This window comes from Patagioenas fasciata, chromosome 5, assembly GCF_037038585.1.
Source record: "Patagioenas fasciata isolate bPatFas1 chromosome 5, bPatFas1.hap1, whole genome shotgun sequence".
NCBI classification, from domain to species: Eukaryota; Metazoa; Chordata; class Aves; order Columbiformes; family Columbidae; genus Patagioenas; species Patagioenas fasciata.
The window spans coordinates 4,874,197-4,898,423 of record NC_092524.1 but is presented as its reverse complement, the minus strand read 5'-3'; the positions used below and the strand labels follow the sequence as shown (position 1 = coordinate 4,898,423).

The 24,227-nt window shown below is 38.3% G+C and overlaps 1 long non-coding RNA gene across 1 annotated transcript in view; it reads left to right on the top strand.

The window, feature by feature from the left end:
• The first annotated feature begins 2,584 nt into the window (after positions 1-2,584).
• The window catches only part of LOC139828063 (uncharacterized), a 120,523-nt gene continuing 98,880 nt past the window's right edge, over positions 2,585-24,227 (top strand). Inside the window, exons 1-2 of the long non-coding RNA XR_011739242.1 lie at positions 2,585-2,693; positions 6,004-6,104. This is a non-coding gene — a long non-coding RNA (uncharacterized lncRNA). The remainder of the gene's footprint in view (positions 2,694-6,003; positions 6,105-24,227) is intronic.

Here is a 24,227-nt window from a genome sequence, read left to right as displayed (position 1 = left end):
TGGTAATTTTGTTTTGACATTTACACTTAATAGACCTGTATCTGACACAATTGCCTTTCTTATGTAGTGAAAAATAAAACCTGTATATCCCAGATTTACATATACCTGCTTTCTGTAGAACATAATCTACTGGTATGTCCTGCCAGAATATTTAAGATACATCACTTTTGCCTCTTCCAATGGCCTGGATTTATGTCTGCCATATATCCCTTACAAATATTAATTGGTGCTACTCCAGGGATGAATTTGGCTGCTCAGTACTGAAACAAGCCAGTTGTTCATCTGGATGGATGTGCTTCCTTGAACACTGGCCAATGCCTAATGTCTGAAAGGCAAATGAAACTTTTCCTCGTAAAGCTGTTTAACAGTATCCTAGGTTTGTGGGGAAAAAAACAATATATTTTCCTGTGCCCATTAGTGATACAGATGACTTTTTCAGATGCAAAATAGGAGCATATATTTTCAAGCAAAATACAAGGTGAGAGCAATTGTTCTGAATTAAATCCTTTCTGAGTGAAAGGATTTTTCTGAGTTAAAGAGCTGAGGTTTTGGTCATGGAGCTCCAGCTCTAATCACAGCCTCAACAGTAACCACAGCTGCAGCTTCTGGCCAATACAAAAATAAAATACGAGATAGGGCACTAGGCACTAAGTCATTCTTCTTCCTAACTGTGTATGCATGTAGAAGTTAATCCAAATTTTGCTTTTAAGATCTGTTCAGTTTTCCAAACCTTAACCATGACCATAATTATAACTCAATGAAGTCCTCTGAGGAAAAGGGACAAGTCAAACATTAATTATAATCCCTAAAGAGGTGTATTTTGAAAAACCCAAACATAAACTTGATTCTTGATCATTTAGGTCCCTATAACTTAATTATACCCATGAGACTGATTCCTACAGTAAACAATAACATTAGGAATTGGTTACTGCTGACATCGCCCTCTTAATAACTCTGCAGACTAAGTTTCCAGTCATGTAGAGGACTTCTGATATTTTATGTTTTCAAATTCTAATTGTGATCCCAACTTCAATTTTCATCTTAAATATCACAAGGGTATCATTCTTTAGGTTAAAATGGAAAGCAAGATATTGGAACGTCTTGACTCCAATTGTCTGACTAACTGCTGAATTTTCGGGATCCATCTGTTGTATTGTTTCAGCTTCCACTGTCTGTAACACTATCTGGGATTTTATCTTCAGACAAGGAAACGATACGTAGACTAAAATACATGGTTTAATATGCAGAGAAAAAAAAATACAATATGTTAACACCAGGCCTTCTCCTAATTTATTAACTGTGTTCAGGACAAAAGCTTTACCTTTTCCAAACTTCTTTTTCAGCCCTGTTCTATCCCAAATTTAAACAGACCAAAATCAACAATGAAATAGAAAATAGGGTACTGAAGGTTACACTTACTGTTTTCTTAGTGTTTCAGCCTGTTGCATCCAGTCATGGTTTACACTGAAGCCCTAAACTTCAACCTCTATCTTGATTTTAACTTCAAATATAGGCAGGTCTGGGCAAGCAGCAGAATAAAAAAAAAAAAAAGAAGTTACTAGAAATTATTGGTAAGAGACTTCTTTCTAATTGTCCAGGTTTTGTAAAAATCAAGCTATTAAGATTGGCTGTTGTCTTTCATCTCCAAGACTTTACCCTCTCAAAACTGAAATTCCAACCTTAAAAAGGCCAGGGAAGTACAACAGGGGGAAATTTTCATACAGTGGGGGAAATATTTTCAATCTATTAACATAATCAATTTTCCTTATTTTGTGGCACATGTAGAATCTACACATGTGGAATATAAACAGCTGCTGAAAACACAGTTTTCTCAACTCTGGCCAACCCTAAGCCCAGATGAAACATGCTGCTAGTACGTCTCTATGCAAAAGGAAACACAACTCAATAAAGCTGCCAGTACACAGGAGTTTATATAAAATGACACTATTACTTCATTGGTATTTATTTTCCCAACATCTTGCTGCTGACCGGCTGTATGGTCATTAAAGGACTGACTCTAAGCAAGGACCGTTCTGGGACAAAGAGATTAAATAGTTGGTTTTCTGGATCATATATGCCTGGAAACTTGGACTAGATGATCTTTCGAGGTCCCTTCCAATCCCTAACATTCTGTGAAATGGAGGAGCAGAAGCCCATTGTTTTAGTGGACCAGGTGTGACCAGTTGCCATATTTCAGTGGCCTCCACGAGGATATATTCACACTGACCCAAGCCTGACCTCAGGACCATGCCCCAGCTGCCCTCCTCATGTTTTAATTATTTTTGTTCAGATTTGTGATACACAAGTACATCCTGCATGTAAATAAGAGCATTTGGTTTTCTTTAATGTGGAACTAGTGGCTCTTTCTCAGCTGAAAATGACCCAAGAATATTACCCTTCCCAGACTGGTAAAAAAAATAGATTTACAACAAAACAAGTGGAAAACACCTGAGGACAATGAGCTCTCAGCAGGGGAGCTACTAACTACCAGTGCTCCCAGCTGATTCTAATGCTGCCTCCTGCCTAGTTACAGCCTCCGCTAACGATCTCCACTAATGATCTCCCCTTTTGTTTCAGCAGAAAGTCAAACAGGTGAGCTTCAGTCTGCTGGCTGCAGCCCTCTGGATGGAGTGGTAGCTCATCAGCCTGTTGTACATCAAAGCAAGCTTTAGGAGAGTCCTTTTGTTCCTGAGGTATGTTTAGTTGTGGTTAATGCAGGTCAGGGTTGCTGATATTAAGGCAAATTTGTCTATTTGAATAGTTTGCTTGTTAAGCATCAAGCAGGAGGAGTCTTGAAGTGCGTTGTTATTGTTCGATAGTGTACTTAAGGAAAATGGAACAAATTTGTTATGTGCTGAGAAGCTGGGGGTATATGGAAGAGTGGGTTATTTCCAGCTCTATGGTTTCCCAATATATTTTTGGTCACACCCGGTTTCCAGAAGGGACCAGAAACAAATGTGATGTTATCTGAGAGAAGACATAAAGGAAGGTTTGTTAACAGTTCTGTTGGTCTTTGTGTCTATGTTGGTTGGTGTACCGGCTACTATTTTGTTTTATTTAGCAGTAATTGGGCAGGTGACTTCTGAAAATTAGAAATGGGAGTTGTTTTAACTACTCTAGCTGAGGCTGTAGCACATTTCTGCTGTCTTTGGTATACAGAGGAGTCAATAATGTGTTATTTAATGGCAGCTGGAAAGGATTTGTGTTCCTAGAATCTTTGTGATTATGAATATAGCAACAATTATGATCTGCTAAAGGACAGAGATCCTGTCCTTTATGTTTATCAATGTTGACTTATGTATGTTTATTATTTACATTGTGGTATTACCTATGTATCCTAGCTCTTAAGACCTACTCAGGTGATACCATAGAACATATCAAAACGCAGTCCTTGCCTCAAAGAGCCTAAAAGCTAAATAATTCAATGTAGTAGCAATGGAATGTATTCCTTTAGAGAATGCAGTGTATTTTTCTCATCTTGTGTGCCTATCTCAAGTAAAAAAACTATTTGTGCTAAAACACTGCAGTTTACGAACTTCCTTTTTGTAGCTAGTGATTCACATAAATCCTTAAGTTCAAAGTGTGTTTTTCCTATTTTGTTCCTTCTGCTGTGTAGATCCTATTATGAGAGCCTTGATGAGGCACAGGGCAAATTTGGAGTGTGCAACAGCCCCCCGATCAGGGCAGACTACAAAGATCCCCCTCTTTGAAAGGCCCCTGCCCAAGTTATGTTTAGAATCAATACAGCAGCTGAAAGCTTAGTATGAAAATGGTTGTGTGGCTGCTTCAATTATGATGCAAAGAGTGATGACAGAGATGACTCTTCTGCAAGAGCAGCAGAATTTGGTATTGTCCCTTTTGATGCATAAAATGCATGCAAAATTGTTTGAAAAGTGCAAGTTGATTAGCAAAAGGAAATTTGCAGTAATTGTAGTGAAATGAAAAAAAGCAAGAGCGTTGGAAAGAATAGGTTTAATTGCATGTAATTACTTGATGTATGTTTCAATTGGCAAGAAAGGCAAAGGAGCATACTAAATAGTGTTGGTATGGCAATTACTCCTAAGATGATTTTCTTAAATGACTGAACTTTGTGTGTTGATTTTAAACTTAAAAAATAATATGCAAAAACACACACACACAAAAAACCCAACAAGCACAATCCAAAATCTATTGTGAGGTCTTTCTAGCTACAACTAAAAATGGTACTTTGAACTTTTTTGTTGTGACCAAAGTGCTCCACCACATCCTTCATCACATGCATTTGTATGTGTAGACAAAATGAACTTTCTTGTCTGGAATTGCTCTGTAAGCAGGTTAGGTAGAACACAAGTTTAACAAAATTTTAACCATCAGTGTATAAGTAAAATATTGCACATTGTTATTTCATGTCACAGGACTTTACATGTGCAAGTGCTCTAAGATTGAGCTGCTAAGTTGAACAAGTTTCTGACATATCAGGTTTGCTGTCTGTGAAAAAATAGTCTGGTTTGAAATAAAAAATGTATGTATGGCAAAGGGAAAAGCAGAAGCAAACTAGAGGTGAGGCAAGGTTCCCAGCACTAATTCGAATTCTTTTGTCTCTAAAAGAAATAATCAGATTAGGCTAAATAATTAATAAATTGATGGTCACATACCATCTATGATTTTAATCTATGTTCCCCATAAGTAACAAAGTTTAGGGGTGGAATAACTTTTTTTTTAATGACTTCTTATACTGAAGAAATTCATATGGACACTTTCCATTTTGGATTTGGGGTGATGCAGAGGCATACCTCTAACAGTGACAAGCAAACATTTGGACTCAGTGATCTCTTCCCCAGCCTAAATGATTCTGTCATATGATCTATCGTCTATCCTTCGATATTCATAAGAAGGGCATTGAAGTACTGGAGAGAATGCAGAGGAGGCAGCAAGGCTGGTGAGGGCCTGGAGCAGAAGTGTGATGAGGAGCAGCTGAGGGAGCTGGGACTGTTCAGGCTGGAGAACAGGAGGCTGAGGGGAGACCTTATCGCTGTCTACAACTGCCTGAAAGGAGGCTGGAGCATGGAGGGGGTTGATCTCTTCTCTCAAGTAGCAAATGATAGGACAAGAGATAATGGCCTCAAGTTGCACCAGGAGAGGTTTAGATTGGATGTCAGGAAACATTTCTTCATGGAAAGGGTTGTCTGGCATTGGAACAGGCTGCCCAGGGCAGTGGTGCAGTCACCATCCCTGGAGAGGTTTAAAAGGAGTTTAGACGAGGTTCTCAGGGACATGTTTTAGTGCCAGAGTTAGGTTATGGTTGGACTAAATGACCCTGAGGGTGTCTTCCAACTGAAATGATTCTATGATTTTGTGATTTGGAGGGACACAGGAATGCACTTTCTGATTCATGGGCGCATTTTTTTTTTCTTCCTGATACCATCTAATAATCACATTATACGTTTCTAAGATGGTAAAGAAAATGTACAGAACTACTACATGGAGATGGTAGAATCTAAATCTAGGTACGTGGGTGGTTGTCTAAGTGTGGATCTTGGTTTTGTGCAATCAGGAGACTTTGCTGGGGATCTAGACTAGCTGAGCTGGACTTATTGGGGAACTTAATAAGCAATATATGCATTTTCCCTTCTCTGCAGCAAAATAACGTATTGAGCTTTTTAAAGAGGCGAGGAGAGTTTCTACCAGCTGTGTAGCAGAGTCCTGGGGCAATACTGGTGCTTGCCACCAGACTGGGCCTCTGCAACATGCAGTGGACTGCTTAAATATGCATTTATCTGAGAATTTGGCCCAGTATTTTAGGTAAAGGTTCCTCTATCATTTATCATTTGTTTGGAGAAGAATGCTGTGTAAACATCTAAGAGTTTGTATGTTTGAAGGAGCACATGGTACTCCAGCGTATTTTTTCATTGCCTTAGCTGACCTGGGAAATATTCCAATTAAATTATATATATACATATATAACATAACTAGTGGTGATATGTGATTTTTTTTTTCCCTTACAATTGCTGTCTTATTCTCTAGGGAAGCCTTATCTCATCTGAATATGACACTCCAAAAAATACAGAGAGACAGGGAGGAGATCCAACAGTTAAATCTGTACTTCTGAAGCACCTGCTGTGCAGGTAAGTTTTCAAAATGAACATTTTTCTTTCTGCCAGCTTGTGGGGAGATGCAGATCAAAACCATCACAGTGTCATTAAGTATCTTTCTTGTCTTGTGAAAGGATGAAATATCTCGAATTGATACAGCTGAAGAGGAGTTGATTGATACGCAAGCTTTGAATGGAAACTGGATGGTCAAGTGTGTCAATTCCCACATATACGTTCATATGGTACATATGTGATGATTGGTTTGGTTTGATTTATCTTTTTCCATAGCATGATGTTCAGCTCACACATGCTCCCGAGTGCCACTGTGACCTCCTTTCTGCTCTAGGTCTCTAATTAGGCTGTAGATAAATAGCTGAGAGTGAGTTGTGAATGAGGGAACTGCAGCAGCATCATCATGTAAGCTGCGAGAGAACACGCTACTGGGATCCTGCATTGTCGGGCTGTTCCTTCTCCTGTCATAGCAAGACGGGCTCCACAAGGAGCTTTGAAGGGTGAAATTTTACAGTATAAAGGAAAAAAAAATGGTGTAAAACCCATCCATCAGCCTTCAGTAATAAATAGGAATTCGGAATGGACATCTGATCAAGGTGATTTTTCACCCTCTGGTCCTGTAGTTTTCATAAAAATTGATCTGTTTGCATTGTTATGGACAAAGTGTTGACTTCAGAAACTGAGCCACATTCCTGAAGTTCCTCAGTGAAAGTGCCCTTGCCCTGAGGCAACAGGCTCAAGTTCCAAGATTTTATTAAAATAACAAACAAGTAAGTAAGAGTTAAATATCAATGATGCTAAATTACTGCAGCTTTGCAAGGCTGATTAACAGCAGATCAAATCAGCTTCCTACCATGGCATTCAAAATTGTTACTGTAAAAAAACCACTGTATGAGATTTCAGCAAAATATCTTGTTTCAGTGTGAAAGCTCAATTCTTTCTTAACCTTGCATAAACATGTGGAAGGAATGGTTGTTTTCCAGTTAACTAGGGTTCTTATTGATAATCTGCTAAGAAGGGAGACATCAGCCCTGCTGGCAAAATAAATGAATGAGTCATTATCAGGGATTGATGGTTAACTTATCTATTTAATGATATATGGGAGAAGTTAAATGATTTTTTTTTTTCAGTTTACCAGATCATACTTTCTCATTATATATTGCTGCTGTTTAAAAAACTATTACGTATGCTTATCTTTTAATACGTAACGGTGTTGAGATTAAAAAAGATTTGATAGATTAGTGATTCCCATATCATAACAGCTTCTGATAATGCTTCATCTTAGCTCTGGAGGCTTCCAATAAGGAAAAGACAAATGTGGGAATTTGGGACTTCCCTCCTAACAAGTGTTGGTAATAACACCATGCCTCAATGAACTGATGCTCATGCAATATTCACACAGTAGTGAAGCTGTTCTTGTACAACCTCAAACTGACATCTGTCTCCAGGATTCTTTGACACATGTAACTGCAGTTTCTGTGCTGCTAGACCCAAGCAATGGAGATTTACCAAAACCTTGGGTTCCCTGGGAGGTGTTGCACTGGTCTGATCACACAGAAATAATCGATGAACTGAATACTGTACTTCTTTTTCTGCGGTGTGTGTGAGATCATCTTGGTAGCTTTTAAAGGTGTATGCTTATCTTCTCTATAGTTGTGAACTTTATGCCTCAAAAAACCTCTTCCTTCTTTAAGCCCAAGGTAGGCAATCGTGCTTTCTGGATTCAGTAAAAAAAGGTTGATTCTCCTGTGACTGTCAGGCCTTTGGCTGCTGTGTCTGCACTCTTGAGATACCTGCTGTTGTAATTGATCTCCAAATTGAAATAATAATGGGGAAAAGCTAGATAAGGACAGAGGGAATGGATACTATCCTTCTGAGGAAAGACTTGGACTTGTAAATGAACTTGGGGCTGTTCCTCAGCATCTTTTAGAAACTTATCAACGTGTCCATTCTTAATCATGGTTATGACTCCTATGCTGGGCAAGAAAATTAGAGGTGAATTCTAAATGGCAAATATTGAGGAACCAGTCCAAGACTTTTAACATATGAATACAGAATTCCTTCTCTATCAGAATGAGTTTCCTTTATTACAATACTATTAAAATTTTCGTAGGCTTACTAATGTAAGTTTATTTCAGTAGGAAAGATTAGCTATGTTTTGTTTGGAAAATTTTGCCCCCCCCGTTGTACCAGTGTTAAAACAGATTCACTGGTGGAATGTACCTCTATGGATGTGTTTTTTTTTCTTCGGGTCTTAATCTGGTGTGTTATTTGTTTGTGGTGAGAGTTATCAAAGATGGGCATGTAGCTGATAGCACTTTCCAGTTCAAATACAAATAACTTAAGTATGTTCCTAGAAATGGAGTAGAATCTGGTTTATTTGGGGCTGCACAAAAAGTGAGGCTAAATCAAGGAACTAACGAGACCAGGAGTAAAGATGACTTTCCAGATCCCAGAGTGCCAGTGCTCGAAAGTTTATGGTCATGAAATTTCCAGCCAGAACATAGAGACTCGAGAGGTTTAGATATTTTGGATCCATTTCAGATCAGCAGAGTGTACTTGGCATACTGTCTATTCCTATGGCAGCATTTAGTTTTATGAGAGTGTTATATACAAGAAACAAAATGGCCTGTATAAGGAAACCTCAGCAGCTTTATTTTAGCATTTCCAAGAGGAAGACCCCCCACTACTGTTCCCTATATCCATGCATCAGTGTCTGTGCTGAAAATGGTTTAGAAGGATGTACAAATTAAAGATCTGTTTCTCATAGGATGTTGGTGTCAGCTCAGCCACTGGCCTTTTTTAATATACAGTATTAAAAACAGTTTGTAGTAGTGAACTAGAGGCTTGACTACTTATCTCTCTGGTTCCTCTTTTTCTTTTTTCTCTTTGCTCTGAGATCAGCAGTTAAACTCTGGGGCACACAGCTCCCAGAGCCTGTGGAAGGCATTCCATTAGTGGAAGTTCAGCAATTATGCTCTATCATGATACCTGGAGTGGTCTATTTGTGGCAGCTATCTTAGGAAGGTGCTCACTAGGGGATCCGGATGTTCTCACAGACTTCTGAGGATGTTTGCCAGCAGGGCCAAAAACCCCACAGGTACACTACATGTGAGCAGAATTTTTGAACAGGCAGTGCAACTTGATAAAATTGCATTTCCTTTTGTCTATAATCAGGAGAATTTATCTGCTGGGGTGTGTGTTTCCCGGTGTTTTGGGTGAGCAGACCTGCTCTGAGATCCCACTTATTCTCTTTGCTGGGACTCATCCAGTATTGAGTCCTTAGCGCTGCATTAACGTGAGAACAATTATCACAAGGTATCACAAAGATATCATGAAACTCGTGATCTCTTGCCTTCCTACTCCCTCCTCTTTTCCCTGGTCCATAAAGGTCTTTAGCCACGACAGCACCTCCATTCTGTTCATGTCCTAAGAAGCATCGTGTTAGTTGTGGGCTGGTAGTGCTGAAGCAGTTGACCACACCATTATTGGATGACCCCTGGCGTTCCTCAACTAACTGAGAAGTTAGAGATGGTGAATTTCCCATGTGTTGCAAGGTAAAATGTAAAATCACTTTTGAGAATTACTGCAAAGCCTTTAGCAAATTCCATTACTTAAAGGCAGAGATAAAAATTTAGGTAGCAGAGACTGACTTCCAGCTGAGATGTTTTTGCAAGGCTGATGCTGGGGAGCACACAGGAGTTCAACCTGCACTGAAAGCAGCTCTGAGCAGCTCCTGGACCAGGAGAGAAGATCTTGGCGCTTGTTAAGCCACTGAAGGGTGAATCTGACTGCTCCTTGTGAATATAAAAGCATGAAGCATGTGGTCTTCTGAGAAATGGATAGCTGGATGTTTGTTGGTTCTTTCTAAGCGCCTTCTAGTGCCAAGTATGGTCCATATAGAATGGCATTAGTGATATAAATAGGAGAGGATTAATTGCATATTGTGCATGAGGAAAGACATGGTGTTTAAAAATGGTTTCAATTTGGTTATTAAGCTACAAATATGCTAATTTTTCTACCTTTGGTTTACTTTAGGGTGGTGGTGCCACTTAAAAATGTTTTCTCAATTCTGAAGCTAGTACTGTGGTTATCTGGCTAATCTTTTGAGTCTCTTCAATCAGATTTAATATGTATCCTAGGCCTTGGTCTTCTATCCCTAGGAGAAGCTGGTGGTTCTTTTAAATCAAAATCAATATTGTAATATGTTATTCCCTCATTAACATTTTTTTTTCCCTGATATATGAAGCTGCTTTTTAATTTCTTTTAGTCTCTCAGTGGTATAAGGGAGAAAATTATTTTTAAATAAATAGATCTGGGCTGAGGCTCTAATGCCTGTCCTTTTTCTGCTGGAATCAATTGCTTTCATACTTATTTTTGCATTCTCTTTTCATGAAGAGGCACTGGTGTTGTAAAGCGTGTCCCTTCTCCTAAGATTCTCATCAGTGAGGAATTATATTAAAGTAATGAGGCAGAAATTAGCTGGAATTCAAGAGTTATAAAAAGTGAAATTGCCAAAAGTGAGGAGGTTTTCTCTGAGCACAAGTATCTAAATACAGTGTTCATATAATAGCAATAAAACACAATCTAGTGATGATAAATCTGCAGAAGGAAATTATATTTGGATATATTTCCCATTTTCTTACTGTAATAGAGGAAATTGCAAGAAATTCATCGCTGTCATCACAAAATGATTCTTTCTGTTTATGATTGCTCTGCTTACTATTGCTAAAAATTAAAATGGGTTTACCGAAGAAGCTGCTATGAACTAGTCACAGCTCACTCATCTCCAAAATAACACTATTGCATATCCTGAATGTCGGGGATGTGTGTGGCAAGGTGAAGCAGTGCAGTGAGAATATCTGCTGCTTGTCTGCTCCATCTCCTCATTTTCACATGGAAATAATAGCAGACAGCGTTCCTTCCTCTTCCCTTTCCCCTGCAAACAACTCCGATAATCCCAGCGATATCAGCCTGACATCAAAGTATAGTATCTTCATAATGACCAGTTCCATCGGAATTTAAAACATGTGCGCTAGCTCTATCTCTTCTTTACAGAAGCAGCAGAGAGGGGTTGCTTATCCAGCCATTCTTGATCTTGTTCAAATTCTACTGCAAGAAAAAGAGCTTGATGAACAGCTCAAAAAGCAGCTCCCGAAATCCTTGCCTTGCAAACTAAATGGTCATACTTCTACCTCCCTTGTGTTATCTGTAACAGACATTTGCCTTGCTGCATATTGCAGGCACAAATGCTCATCAAAACACTTATAAAGCTTTCATTTTTAATATTTATTAATATTACATATTCTTACGTGAGTGTTTTCTGGAAATAACTGTGGACCTTCCATTAATGAAACAAAGACATAAATACATGATTTATCTGCCCAGTTACAATTGGCCATCAGAGGAGGAAGGGTCTATATTTAAGCACCAAAAGAAATTGGGAAATATTAAAGTTGAAGCCAACTGCAAATTTTGCCCCTGTGAAAACATAAAAATGATGCATTTCTACACCTGTGGCACACAAACTATTGTATGATTATAGCTCTCAGATGTGCACCTACCCGTGCCCACACCACAAGATGCCATCAGGACACTCACTGTGACATCTGGATTCCCTTGGGATTAATCCCAGGCCCTTGGGGAGGCAGAGAATCACACAGAATTGTGATGAAGCCAATATCGCGATGTGGATATCGCAGATGTCTTGGTGTGGATGATTAAGAGATGGTGCCTACACCTGCAGGCCACCTCATGAATTGCCTCATAATATCGGTTTTCACAACTAGAGGGCAATTGCTTTTTCTCTCAAATCATTAATCAGACCAGAGTCTCATTTGGGCCTCATTAAATTAGAGCTGTATATACCAAATAAAGAAGTTCAATCATTTGCCTATACATGGAGATGGAGCAGTTCATAATTCTTGGGTTTTAATTGTCTGAAGAGGTATTGCAATGAAAAATGAATGAGAGGAGTGAAAGGAGTTAAACTACCAATTTCTAACCCTGGATTTCTTGTAATAAGTGACTGAATTAGATTGTCTGACTCAGGCACAGTACTGTAAGGCTACAAACGTGTGTGCAGGACATTGCCCACCTAGTAAGTTTAACAAAAACTGCAGACCATTTCCCAAAAGCCCATAATTTAGTCAAATCAAAGCCTTTTTTTGTTTTTCTCCATAATGCTATGCTTGTTTCTCAGGAGGGACTATCATGATGACAAATTGGAGCTCTTCAAATTTTCAGTTATTTAGGTTAAAGTGTTGCCCAGAAAAATCTCTGCTTTTTTCTTATAATGTAGAAAGTGTTATTTTTATTCTCATCACAACAAAAATGAGTGAAGTAACTCACTCAAGCTACTGAGGAGATAATGGTAAATTATTAAATAGAAACCATTCTTGGATAGAGACAGGAAATAGAAAATTTTGGACCAAGCAGCAACTATTTAGAGGAAACGATTTGGCAACTCCAGTTACAGTAACTACCGCTACCCTATTATAGCAAATTTATGGAAGATGAATTTTCATGCCCACTCACAGGGCTGCACATAAGTAGGACCACTGCTTAAACAGAGTGATTTACAGGTAAAATGATGGATGTGGTTGGAACAGAGCTGCATTTCTGAATCTATTAAAATACTGTGTATTTTATTTCATACTTCCAAATTGTTTTGTTAAAATACGGTATTACAGCATGAGTGCCAGTGGCACATCCGTATCATTTTTGCTCATGTTGAATAGTTCCACATAAATATTAATGAGGAGACTATTTTGCTCACACCAAATCCTGGCCCTTTGCTGTAGAATTTGATTTCCAGCACAGCTGGGTGTCAAGTTCAGTGTCGTTGTCCACACAAACCACTGTGAGAATGTGGCTGTTGTGATTTTTGCAGAGAACTTCATTCCTAATGTACCTATATGTGTGTGTGCACACTCACCTGTGTCTGTACACTCACAGTGACTATGTGTAGGTGAACACAAGTATGTACATATCCATAAAATACACATAAATGTTTACAAATAACTTAATCTGCATCTCTCTAGATGTACTTGAATGCACACAGGCAGTATGCGTGAATCTACAGCATGTATGTATTTATCCTGGTGCACATGTGGCATGTTCCATAAGAATATCTAAAATGTGTGGTTGTACTGGAGTACAAGTGTCACACTCTGAGGAACACATTCTCCATTTCACTGTTTGTGCTGTGTTTGATATCTTTTTTGTTTTGATAACTTAAAGTGGAAGAAATTAATTCCTGTACGCTGCCTTGTGATGTAGCCGTGTCCTATCACAGGGAGTGAGTAAAGAAATATAGGGGGAAGAAGCAGCCTTGCTGCCCTGAAGGGACAAGGAGGAGGAAACCTTGAGCAGCTGCTCTGTGGCCCCCTGGCCACGTTTAGCAGCTGGAGCGAGGGACATGGACCTGGAAGATGCTTCTCCTCACGGGGCAGCATCCTCGAGCATCTGTGAGTGAGGGTGCAGGGATGAGTTGACCTTGGAGCTGATGAGGTGTTGAAGAATCTGATGTGAAGACCTAGGAGTGATGTGTCTAGGGAAGATGCTGCTGAGTAAAGTCTTAACTGTGCACTTGTTTGTTGCCTCTCCGCTGTTAAAAACTTATGTTTAAACAAATATATTTTATTCTTTAATCTTGCCCTGTACAAAATCTTGTTGTGATTAGCTAGGGACATGGAGCATATCCTTCAGATAAGGAATTCTTGCAGCTTCATAGCGGACCATTTTTTTCATGCCCCACAATCCTAATGTTAACATGGTTCATTTCTGTGTGATGATGTCTGACTTACAGATTCATAACACAGTAAAATAAGTGTGTTCTAGTGATCAGCAGGGGATAGAAAATTCCCTTGGCAAGCAGTAAGATAAGGCAGAGAGCACTTGAAAACAAATGTGGGCCTGAAACAGCTTGTATTAATAGTGGGTTTTGTACCTTTACAAATAGCAATGGTAGTTGAAGGATATAAGCATTCTGTAGGTAGAAATAATATAATTTAGTAAGATTTTATTTTATGTGAATAAGCGTAATTGCAAAGTACATATGCCTATGTATATGTAGATAGATTCATTTTAAGACTAGAATAATTTCCAAAAGCAACAAGTAAAGTGGCACTTCTATTATACTGACTGACATTTCATTATTTAAATGCCTAATGTGCATTTTGCTTTTGGATAATTAGTTGTCAGTTTGCAAAAGCAATTACACTTTGAATGCTACCAGAGTTTTTCCAAAGGGAAACTTAGACTTTTTTATCTTGTAGCTGTGTTGGTATTCAGATCTAAGTAAAGAGTTGCACAAAATGCATTTTCCTCAGAGGGATGTGTATTGGCAAACAGCGGTACCACATGGGCAGGATTCAGGTGTCCCAGAAAAGATAAATAAGGATTTATAATCAAGTTGCTGCCATGCTAAGTGCAAAGTGGTGGTTCTTCTTCTGATTAACCCCATACTCCATGAACACATTTCTTACATACCTGCAGAACTTCCCTCTCTATTCTGTGGATGCAAACAGTATTGTTTAGGTCCTTGTACAGTGGTTTCTCCCCCGAGGCTTGAAAGTTTCCTCCCATCCCCACCACCTTGGCCGATTATATTTCTTTAAATTATTATTTCATCTGTGTTTCATTCCTAAGGAAGATTATTTTTTACCCTTCAGTGCAGGTTTATACACACAGTTCAGCTAAAAGATATAACTAAATAAGGGGAGTTAAAGCTATCGTGGTAACATTGAGATAACAAGAAGCATTTTTGCTCTGTAGGCAGGTATGTGGGCCCAATCACAACCCCAGTAGAGCTGTGGACCCAGCTAAAAGTGTAGGAAACTTCCTTAGAATTTACTCATAATAGTCTTGGAAAGGCACAAAGGTGAAGCAGCATCACAAGCTTTGTGTTTAAATGCTTTCCCGTGACGCAGAATTAATTACATTGGTGCGCGCAGCTGCCGAGCATAGGAAAATATGCAAAATACAGCAAATGCAGCATTCAGTCTGACATCTTATGAAGTTGTGCGTAGGAATGCATTTCCACAACTAGCATTTTTTTTTCCCCCTGAGATTTCAGAAGTGGTTCTGTACCACAGTGGGACAAAACTGAGGCTTTTTAAAGCTTTCTGTGTGAAACAAGATGGAAAGAATGGTGGTAAAAACATTCACCTATGATGTCAGATATCCAAGTCAAAGTCACATTCAAGTTGGACTTGAATTTGGCTTTTTTGATACACTTATGCTTTTATCTGTCTTGGAGCTTTTCCATTTACTGCAAATTGATATTTCTTGAGAGAGCCCAAGTGAGATTGATAACAGCACTTACAGGCGAGGTCTAAGACGAACATTCAATTCCTACATTCTTCCAGATATAGAACATCTCAGGACTATCCTAATAATCATATGGATTTTATAGTATTTCAAAAAGCCATCAGTTAAATGGGTCTGTGCCCATCGTACTCTTTTCACTTATCAGAGAAGCGGAGTGGCAGGTGGTAGTTTTGAACCTCCTTCTGTGCCCCAGACCAGAAAATGGAAGTTTGCCAATTAACATTGCTTTGGGTTTTGATGAATAAACTACCTGGCAGCATCGAGTCAGGCTGGTACTATTAGCTATTATATCACCAGGCAAAGTGCGGCGACATTCTTAATGTCAGGATTTGTCAGGATTTTGTGTTTCTTTCTCATTGGCGAGGTGGCAGCATTAGCACTGCGTACACAATTGGCAGCGCTGAAGGATGAACAGCTGGTTTGTTGCTCCTCGATTTTGCCTGGAAACACGTTCCCTAAGGACCTGGTGATGCAGTCGAACCTTTCTGGGCAGAGCTTTGCGCTTCTTTCGGAAATATATGCCTGAAATCTAAAATGAAACCTCATGCTTAGATTTTGTTGCGGGATTTCGGGTCCTCTCCTCCTGTTTTCTTATGACATCTACAAGGGATGATAGGAAGGCAAGCAGACATCTAAACCATTCTAAATTAATGTGTTTACTGCCTCTGCAAATGATGGTCCTATCTATGCTCCTGCTTTATAAATGATGTCTGTAATTGGGTTAAGCAGTCTCACACACAACATTTGTTGGTCAATTACCTCTTAAATTATGTACATTTCTATAATTAGAAAATGCAATTTTTCTCCCACACATAAAGCTTTTTCCTAAATATGTATTTAGTATATCTGAAATTATTACTTGTATTTGTACACAAAAGCTAAATTGAAAAGAGTTTCCCTATTAAGTGTGTATGATTCTATAATGAGCAAGACAACTTTATTTCTGTATATTTGGGATGTTTTCAGAATTACAGACTGAGGAATCAATGGGTGTGCAATTCCTAGACAAGAAACACCTGAAAACCAAATGTGTGCACTCAGTCAACAACAAAATCTGCATATTTATTAAAAGAACATAGAATATATGTTATAAAGTTAATATTATCCTAAGGCTCAATTACTTGTGAATTTACTACAATTCCAGTAAGCAGGTTGAATTGTCCAGGAAAATGCATTCTTGCATGACACCTTTAAATATGCATAACATAGAATCTCGTTTTACAAAAATAATTGAACTCTATCCAGAAAACATTAACTAAAGATGTTAATATTTTTGCATTTGTTTTCCTCAAAACAACAAGATGAAAACTTATCTGACAACAACATGTATGATGTGTATGATCGTCAGCTGCTCTGTGGACCTTTGGAAATGTCCTTGAAAAATTTGCTGAGTGAGGGTTTGGCTTCTTCGTCTGTGTAAAAGCTGACATTCCTCCATTAGCACTGCTGTACTTATACTGATTTGTACCCCATAATTTAGTATTGGATTCTTATTGTGAACAACATTGATGAATTTATCCCTACTGTGAACAGCATTTGAACATGTGCTCAACCTCATACCCATTTGAATGTTTTGTCCCAAGCTGACATTCCAGCATGAATCATAACAAACAGCAGTATGAATTGGCAAATAGTATTTTTACTTCTCAAACATTAATATTTTTTCCATAATTTCCCTTTATAATTATAATTGAGTTGGCAACTTGAGTATCCAAGCTATTTGAAGAAAATATTAGGTATTTTATTTCTTTTCCATTTCAGTTTGTCAGATTTACTGAAGTATCTATGTTACTGTGTGGGGCAGAGGGTCACCGAAGGAAGGGAAGTTTGTAAATCATTTTGTACAAGCAGGAATCTGAAAATACAATCAAATGCCATTTGTTATTACAGGTTATCTCTTTGCCAAGAGCCATGTACTATGGTACACAGTACCATAGAACACATTCATAGTACCACTGTATGTGTACCATAGAAATACAATCATCAATACTATAATTGTCTATTACATAAAATGATAGAAAGCTACAGGATGGAGCTCCTGACAGATTGTGCCAGCATTATGCCAGATTATTTCGAGACACACAGGGAGTTTTTGCTGTACAGTCTATACTCAAGTCTATCAACGTGCTGCGTCTAATGCATGATTTATTCAGGCTTTCAAAACCGTCCCTCCCCAGTCTCTTAATCACTTGCATCAGCACATGCATGTCATGTGGAGAAAGCTTCATTCACATTCACTTTGCTCAGTAGTCTTTGTATTGTGTTTCCATATTTTCTTCATGGTTTTCCTCATCCCTGTCTCTCCTTGGCATCTTTGATAAAGGTTGGATCCATCTATTTAGAGGCTGTGAACGGGAGAATAATATCTTAAGTGTTTGCCAGTTGTTTAAAACTCATTCTTATCAAGTCATGCAGTTTCATTATTCCCCTATCCTTCCTGTCTAGTATATTAAGTTTTTATGGAGAGAAAAGATGCAATGAATTAGTCTTAGCAGTCAATCTCTACCTACTTAAATGCAAATTAAAATTTATTTCATTGTAGTGCTGTAGGTAAAAGCCTTGTGTCCCTAAATTACAATATCTTGACAATTATTTCAGTGAAACGAATATCTGAGTAGCCTAACTTTCATTATTTTTACGCTGGGGAAACATACTTAAGATACAAGGAGTTACTAACATGTTCTTGTTTAATATAGATCTGAAAAGCTGCTATTTAAGTTTAGCATACTTGGACTCGCATTATTTTCTCCATACCTTTTCTGCTGGCTTCCTGGCCATACTGTATTTCTTTCTGTCAAAGTCGGTGATGTGGTCATTCCACTGAGGCTACAATTTCCCTCAAGGGATAGAAGGTTGTGGTGGTAAATCTGCCCTTGAGTTTACTCCTAGCTTACTCACTGGTGTACCTTTACATTAGATTTCTATTTTCTTTCTTTTAAAAACAATATGTTCCAAGGGTCTCCCATACCCATCTCTACTGGAAGGCTGTGTTGTAATCTGACTACATTAAAAATTAAGAAACTTCGAATTTCTTGTTGAATTTAGTTATGAATATTCTGTATCTATTTACATTTGAACTTATAGAAATATATTTAAGCAAGTAAAGACATCACCCCTCAGCCCATACTTCCATTGACTCATCAGATCGGTCTTTTTTTATGTTCTGCTCCCAAATAGGCTTTCAATTGCTTTTCCCATCTAAGTAGTCATTCATACTCAATTCAGTTTATCTCTTTGTAAAGCAGCATTTCTAGGCTGAATACCATGAGTGCTTGAGTTTGTACTAATGTTTCCAGTACTACTGTAGAGTCTATTTTCTTTAGCACAGGAATACCAGTGGTGTAAAAGTAATAAGACATGCTATAAGACATAAGACATGCTATTCTAAAAGGACATTACTTCATGTTCAGTCTCTACAGACACTTTTGCTTTTCTATTTCAGAGTTTTACAGCATGATATATTAATTCTCTTGAAGACTGACAATACCTCTTACCTGCTTATTGTCTGCAAATTCTGTTAGGACGTTCCTACTTCTTGTTTCAGGACCAACAATGAAAATTTACAGTCTTACAAATCCAGTACTTAAGGTCTTCAGTTGCAGTCAGATATTCCCCTTTCAGCTCTACCCGCCGTATTTCTTCGTGTTTATTTTTAGTTCTGTTTCCAATCTCTATCATGTCTGACCTTGTGTGGCACTGTAAAACTATGGTGTCATTAGTCTGACCTCAACAGAATGCAAGAATTTAAGAGTTCTTGAAGGAAGAGAGAATGAAAGCAGTTATAGGCTTGTAATAATTGCTGTACTTGAAGGATATGCACCAGACAAGTTGTAATTAGAGAAACAGAGATAAAGAAAAAAGGGTAGAAAATGAACCAAGGATTTGCCAAAGATAGATTTTGTCTGAATAATCAAGCAGCTTGAAGTGTGCTAACTGATTTTCTAAGAAATGGAGTAGATTAAATCTATCTGGACTTCAAAAGTTTTACGACTCCTCTGTCTAGAAAATCAATTGTCATTTCGAAGTCTGCTGCCGTGAAACCCACAAAGAAAAGAGGATAAAGCTGCTTGCTGCTTCCACCCTGGCTCAGGAGTGGTGGAAGACGGAAACAGCTCCAGTTTCTGGCCTCTTTCTGCTGGAGAGGAAGGTTGTGTCACTTGTTACTGCCACTTTGGACATGTATAGGACCCAGAATCGGTGTTAATTATTTCTGGTTATGAGCGCAATTGTTCTGTTCCAGGGGGACTACTGTGAACATTTTAGAGTAATAGATATATCAGATAATCCAAAGAACTAACTTAATAAATAAGTTCTTGGTGCAAGGCATTCAGTCATATTCGTGGTAGAAAGGATTCTCTTTGTACTGGGGGAGGGAAGACAAAAACAAAAAAAAAAAAACAACAAACTACCATTCCTTTCCCTTCCTGTTGTTGTCCTAATCTTATTTCAGTGCTAGTCCTTTCTTCTGTTCAAGGAGGCAGAGTTGCGTAGCTGGTGTCCCGAGCCCTCTTTCACTGCCTAATCTCACTTAAAATGTTCATATTAAGGAATCATAATCAAAGAAATAGTGACTGAGAAAGGACCACAGTAACCAGCTTGTCCTTACGCAGCTGTACATAAACTGTTCATGGCACTGTCTTTCTGATATGTTTTTTTTCGTATCTTCTGGTGATGGAACCCCTCTCCCTTCTCACTGAAATATTTAAACTTTTACATACGTTTACAGTTAGGAAGACTTTATTTTAACATTTAATTGAAGTGTTTGCGTCAATTTGTATCCATCACTTTTGACCTCGTCCAGCTGAATATGGAGAACAGTCTATTCCCTTCCTCCTTGTGGTAACCTTTTAGTAGCTGGTGCTGTCTCCTCAGATGTCCAGAGTCTCCACTAGACTGAGGGATTTTCCTCTTTGTCCTTGTGTGTGTTCCATTTCTTCTAGAACATTGATTATTTTAGTGCTCTTCCATGGATTTTCTTAAATTGATTCCTACATCTTTTGAAGTGAGATATCCCAGTCTTGAACCAGGACTCCAGGTGAGACCTTCTCAGTGTTGTGTAGAGGGGCCGCTTTGGCTGTCTTTATTTATAATGCTACTTTTGTGCCATGTCAGAAGAATTATGCGTTTCTCAAGCACAATGCTACTGAAAATGAGTAAATAAAATACAGCTTGGTTACTATGGGACTTTCCCCCAAGCTTTCTCAAAGATTTACAAATACCACGCTAGCAAAAAATTACTAACATGAAATTGCATAGCTCAAATCCTTCAGACTTATTGAGGACCCCAAACCTTGACAAATACTTACACAGTCCCAGCAATTTATTACTGACAATGAAACCATAGAGAGACATAATGTAGTATCAGACCTCACTAGACTAAATTAAAATTAATTGGCCTAGCATTTCCCTACCTGCCAAATCCATGATCAGCATTGTTGTCAATAATTCTATTTGCTTGGCATTAAAATGCAAAAAATCCATGAGGTATCGTAACAATATAGCGTAATTTCCCATTAGCAAGTAAAATTAAATCATTTTAGTACAGGAAAATAAGAGAGTAAATACAAAAGTTCTGATGGAGAGGTGAAATGCACTGTTTTACAAAAGGTATTAAGTAAATATATCTATTGTGTTCCCTCCCTGTTTAGCAGCACATCTCCCTGTTGTGATGGCTGCAGATGGAGTAATAAGTAGAAATTGTCTGGATGGCTTATAGGCAGAAACAAAGAGAAAAAATGCATTAAAGTTAGGAAGTTAGTACTTTTTTGAGAAGTGTTCCAAAGGCTTTGAAAACCTACTTCTACTCAGAAGTTGACAACAATACCTTATCTAGGAGTAGTTGTAAATTTTCCTTGTACTATCAGGTGTTGTACTGGCCTAAGAGGACAATTTCTCCCCATCCAAGTTATATTTGTAACAAACTGTACTGGCCACAGAATTCTTGCAACTTAAAGATTCTTTTCTGTTTTATCCTTTCACAAATTCACTTTGGAGAATAAAAGTTCACTCAACTGTCGGGTGCATTATAGCTCGTGTAGCTCTTTGCTTGGCCATCCCCATCTTTGCCCTGAGAAGCAGCATTAGCTTTCCAAGAGAAGACAATGAAAGCAGTAAAACCAAGGACTGTCAAGAACAGAGTGACAGACAGATGAGTTTTTACACGGGAGTTTGCCCGTGGGAGTTGGAATGAATAAAGTTTAGCAAAAAGAAAGCCGGCTGGAGGATCCGGGCCAGCAGGTTGCTGGCAAATCCCTCTAGAACTCATTTTTTAAACTCTTGGGGCTTATTAATTTCATCTTCCTCACAGACACAATGTTGTTAATGCGAAGGAACTTAAGGGAGGTGCTGAGAAATGGTATCTAGATGGTTCGACAAAACGTCTGAGTCACCATTGTGACCTTCTCAAAAAGTTCCCAATCTGCAGATTTCCCATCTAAGCAGACAGAAGCCTGGGCACAGAGGACTTTGCAGGACATTTAACGGTGGTGTCTCCCCCCATCATTGTTCCCTGGAATCTTTACAGAGGAGAAGACAACAGTAGGTTTTAAACTCATCCTCTTAGATTAACCCCAATGCACAGGGAATATCTGACTTCTATGGGCTCAGCACATTCCGCTCCATGAGGGGATGATGTCAACTGCTTCTTGGGCTACTGGAGTAATAAGTAATAATAATGTTTTTAAATAGCCCAGTGCACCAGACCACGCTTAAATAATTCAAAACAGAACAAACCTATTAAACAGTGTTTCAGTATGAACCAGGCTTGGATATAGCTGACTTCCTTATGCATATATTAATTACTAAAATATGTCTGTCTCTTAGAAGCAGGCATTAGGATGTTTGCAAATGTGTGCATTTAACTGGGAATTTCTTGATATTTCTTACTGATGTTCTTTGTAGGTTGTGATGTTTTTGCTATTTTAAGAGCACTGATTTCACGGGTCTCCCTTGCCAGCCATGCACCAAGGATGTCAGCGAGACAGGAATGTGTAATGAGAATCTAGTATTATCCTTGGGAACGCTGTGTGAGGAAAAGAGCTGCTCTCCAGGTAAAAACATTAATCCCGGGGACGCACACTGGATGTGCCTACACTAAGCACGGGTCACAGAGACCAGCTAAATCCTTGGACAGTGCTCATATCAGGCCTTACTGCATCACTGGGTTTCATTTTACAACTAGGTCCGTAATCATATTAAAAAAAGACAAAATATCTGTCTGGGAGTGAACCTACTAACTTAAGTCTATTCTGTAATAAGTTTGTGTCAGAAAATGACAGGTGCAGTTTTACAAGATGTCGAGCCCACTCCTAGCATGGTTTATGGCTTTGTCTCACTGTAATCAAAATTGAATATATTGATGTGTTCATCAGCATTACACAGAAGAGCTGGGCTCCACTGAAATGCAGTTTCAATCTCACCTCACTTTTGATAGATTGGTTTTGTTTGTGAATAATTCTATTTGTTATCCCAACTCCTTAATAAACACTGCATCTTCATTCATAGCCTCTTAATCTTTCATGCGATTGCATCTTGATGTGATTCTTCAGCCTTGTTCATTATTATGTTTTATTGTATCTGCTGGATTGTATGTGGACTGGAAATAAAACAACTCTGAGCAAGTTTCAGATAATCCTTTGCTATCCAGGCTAAAACTTTGGACAGTAGCTTGAAATACATAAGATCTTGTTGTGTTCTTCTCATAGTTGAGCTGAGGTAAATCCTTAAAGTGTAAATAAGATGCAGAGAATTACTACCAGGCAGATAGAATAATATAACCTCAGAAATTAGAATTTGTTTCCGAGTTCGTTGTCTAGCAGTTACAAGTATTCCTCATATGGAAAAAGCATTTATTCTATGTTACTTTAATAACTTGCAAGACCCTCTACAGGGAGTTCATATACTCACTTCATATTAGAATTCTCAATATCTTGCTGTATAGTAATATGCTCATATTCTTCCCTAAAACTAGCTTAAGTAAATAAAACGTCATACTTTTTTCTTATATATTTCTTCGGCAGAGTTGTAGGGCTGGTAGACTTGCTTGTTTTGTTTGCTCTACCCTTGCTGTGTAATTCTGATGAATAAATCACTAAATGTGTAATAGCATCCCTTGACTCTGAATGGCAGCATTTCAGTCCAGACAGGAAAGGACTATTCTTGGCTTTTCTTTTTCTTTCCCTACTGTCTGAAAAGAAATTAATCGCATTGTGTGTTGCCGTTATAGAAGTATGTAAAATTACACATCACAATAAAGTAGTGGTGCATTTTCTAGTCTCAGTGTGAAGGTATTTAGCTCCTAGTTTGCAAGTAAATTGCTTTTCTCACTTTTGTTGCAGGGTGCCAGGTGTAACAATTCTGTCAAAACGAGGCCTTTAATTACTGCACCTTTGTGATGATCGGTTATTAGTGTCCACAAAATTTGTGACAGATTACATGAGAAATTCAATAGAATAAAAAGTTTAATCATCACTAAAATGTGAACAAAATAGATTCCAAATTTGATGGACCTGTCATAGGAAAAAAGTTATTAACTTGATTTTTATAGCTTTTGCTGGTCCTTATGTTCTTACTGTACCGGTGACAAATGTATCTGGCGTAACAACCACTATTCTACAGGAATACAAAGGGGAAAAGCAAGGTCTGGTTTGAAGTCTATTGAATTTATAGCAGTGCAAGTGAAGTCAGGGAGTCCAGAGGAACTCACTGTCTTACAACTCTGTGCAAGTTTCTATCACGTGTATCTGTTTTCATTCCTTACAATGAAGCGCATCCATTTTTATTTTTAAAATAAAGGCTGAACTGTACATGATA